The following is a 3,317-nucleotide window of genomic DNA, read 5'->3' on the forward strand; positions in this document are numbered from 1 at the left end:
AGACTTAGAATCAATTCTTTCATTTTTGGCCTTACTTCAGTCTCTTGTCTTCCCTTCCAAGGAAGCTGCTGCCTCTCTTCCTGAGGCAGGTCTGGGTTGTGAACCATGTCAGCCTCCTTGCTTCTCAGAAAGACATTTAGTAGAGAAAGCAAAAATCTAAATAAGTTGTCCATCTATCTGGTTTTCATCTTACACAATTTTGTTAACATTTCTAGTTGGCTGGTGTCATCTCTTTCATCTCTGTCCTTGTGGGTTTATGCATTTAATTTTTTTTTGTCATTTTAGTGGAATTTTAGAAGAAGGATGAGGAAAAACACATATATGTTTAATCCACTATCTTCAACAATTAATCCTTCTCTACTGCTAAAGTTACATAATATGTGATATATATATATGTAATATATATATGTGTGTATATATATATGAACAGGAAATAAGAAAACAGAGATATATTGTCCTTCTCTTTCTCTCTGTCTCTCGCACGCGCACACACACACACACACACACACAACATGCATACACACAAACTGCTTTAGATGAGGTCTCTGATGTTTTTCAGATTGTTAGTTACAAAGATCCCTTTTCTGTTCATTTTGCTCAGATTCTCAGCCTACTCCTTTGTCTTGACCTCCCCTTCCTCTTGACTTTCATGACACCAGTTTTCTTTGTTCCTTTCAGTCTTTTCTGTATTTCTCTTCTCTGCCCAGTCTTCTTGCATTTGGGACCTCTAACAGTTTACTGTCCATCTCTTCTTTCCTTTTTTTCTACTCTTTGGCTTCTCCTCTAGTATTGTTATTCACCCCCTTCTTTAATTAGCATCTCAAAACCGTAATAAACAAGTTTGTGTTTTAACCCAGAGATGCTCCTAATTTTCTCTGTGTATGCTCCATGATATCTTAAGTCATTATTTTCCAAATGGAATTCATTACATCTCCAGAACTCTCTTCTCTTTCAACTCAATTGCTGCCTCTCTTTTTCTTTAATATTGCTTATTTAAATCAGGGGTCAGCAATATTTTTCTGGAAAAGCCAGATAGTAAATATTTTAGGCCATTTGTATGTTTCTGTTAACTATTCAACTATGCTGTTATCGTGGAAGGCAAGCTTAATCAATACATAAGCAAATGGGTCTGACTGCATTCCAATAGGATTTTATTTACAAAAACAGACCAGCAGGCTGTATTTGGCCCTCTGGCCATAGTTTGCTGACCCCTGGTCTAGGTTAATGGCCATTCTAACCAGAAACCTCTTAACTGAGCTTCCTCTCTCACATCTGGCCAGTATGCCCTGCTGACTCCGCCCTTTCAGATCTGCCCAATTTCTACAGCCCGGCCTGCACACTTTCCTCTATCAGAGCTGCATCTTTTCACCTGTTAATTGTGGTAGCTGTTTATTCAGTCTGTCTGCTTTCTGTCTTGTAGTCCTTCAGCCCATGTTACATGCTGTTGTCAAAGCAGTCTTAGGCAAGCAGAACTTAATCCTGTGACTGCTTGTTGAAAATACGCAATGTTTTGCAAACATCTATATGGCAGTGCTTCTCCAATTTTAGGTGCATAAGGGCTACTTGAAGTATTCGTTAAAGTAAATATTTCTGGGCCCCATCCATCCTGGGAGTTCTGATTATATAGTTTAGAGTTGGGAGCCAGGAATTCGCATTTTTAATAAACCATTCAAAATGACTCTGTGGCATATGGTCTTCAGACACTTGAGAAACACTAGCCCATGGTGAAGAGCAAACACCTATATAACTATAGTTTACCCATCAATGTGTAAGTATACAAAAATGTAAAAGGCATAGCTCTTGCCATCTGGGAACTCACAATCTAATAGAGAAGATAGACACATAAACAAACAAAGGGAGTTAATATGTTTTAGATACCCAAATATAGATATGTCCATAGTAAGAATCCCGGAGTTTAGGAGAACTCATCCAAGAAGATGGTACTTGAATTGAGCCTTAAAGGAAGTTTGCTAAGCGAACAAGGGTTTAATGACATTATTGGAAAAATTACTATCATTCCAAGAAATGTGAAAGTAGTAAAGGAACATGGCCAGTTCAGGTGAAGGGTTGACCTGTAGCATGCTGGAGAGGGGTTGTGAGAGTTTACCCACATTGGCGGGTAAACTAAAATTATATAGTACTTATACTAACATGTATTGATTGGATGTAAGAATTAGTAGATATATTAATATTTATATTTTATAAATAATTAAACTGAGGCTCTGAGATATTAACTGACTTGCTTGAGGTCAACTAAATTGCAGACATAATCAAGGATATCACATTTATTGGACTTTGGGTGTTTTTCTGATCATACATACTTCCTTTCTAACATGATAGGGTTATTCCCTCTGCTCCAGTGAGTCTTGAATCCTGGAAGTGTTCAATAGGACTTCCAAATTTGATTATACTTATTCAATCTTTTGATTTTTAAATGTGTGTCATTTCAAGGACTGACTAATAATGTTTGCTAGTCAGTCAGTCACACCAGAGTCACTGCTTTCTATAAGCTTGGCCTCTACAATTTTTGGATTTCTGGACTTCTACATCTTACAGCTGCATATCTCTTGGTTTTCTTTGATGTATGTAAATTATATTTATTCTGCCTACTTTTACTATAATAAATTGTGGTGGCATTATTATTATTGCTTAACAACTAACTGTTCAAGAAAACAAGGGCTCTTTTTGGCAACTGCTTCAGGAGAGTATTTCCTATGTTATCCTTTTCTGTACTTCTCACATGGCCCCTGGGATTTGGAACATTTGTATTTTGAAGTGCCAGCTAAAATTAGGCAGCTGAAATCCAGGAAAGGTCAGGGGTAAATGATAGCAAACTCTGGAATACTAGGCTGGGTTTGACCTAACTATCTGGGAAAAAAAGCAATTGCTAATTCTGGATTATTTTTGTTGGGTGGAGAAAGAGATTACATGCTGAGAGACACAGACAGGTGAACTTCTGCAGCGATCAGTATGCAGTTACTTAGCTCGTTTCATTTTGCCTCATATTAAAATTTATCATCGCTGTTTCTTACTAAGTAGGGACCTTGCATTTTATGAACTTCATCCCATCTTTCACATAGAAAACACTCCAAAGAAGCTTGTGAAATGCAATGAGCAATCCCTAAACCTCATTTTAACCTTTTGCCTTTGCTAAGGTCCAATAATGATGAAACAATGAAGTGCTCCAAAGGCAGGGAACCAAAGAAAGGAAGACCCAACAGGCCAGTGGAAACTATTACCCAGAAAATCAACCTTGGGAAGTTGAATGTCTGTATATCTGTTTCTTCACAACAATGAAACACACAGTCCAGTCCAGA

Source organism: Rhinopithecus roxellana, chromosome 18 (genome assembly GCF_007565055.1).
Source record: "Rhinopithecus roxellana isolate Shanxi Qingling chromosome 18, ASM756505v1, whole genome shotgun sequence".
NCBI lineage: Eukaryota > Metazoa > Chordata > Mammalia > Primates > Cercopithecidae > Rhinopithecus > Rhinopithecus roxellana.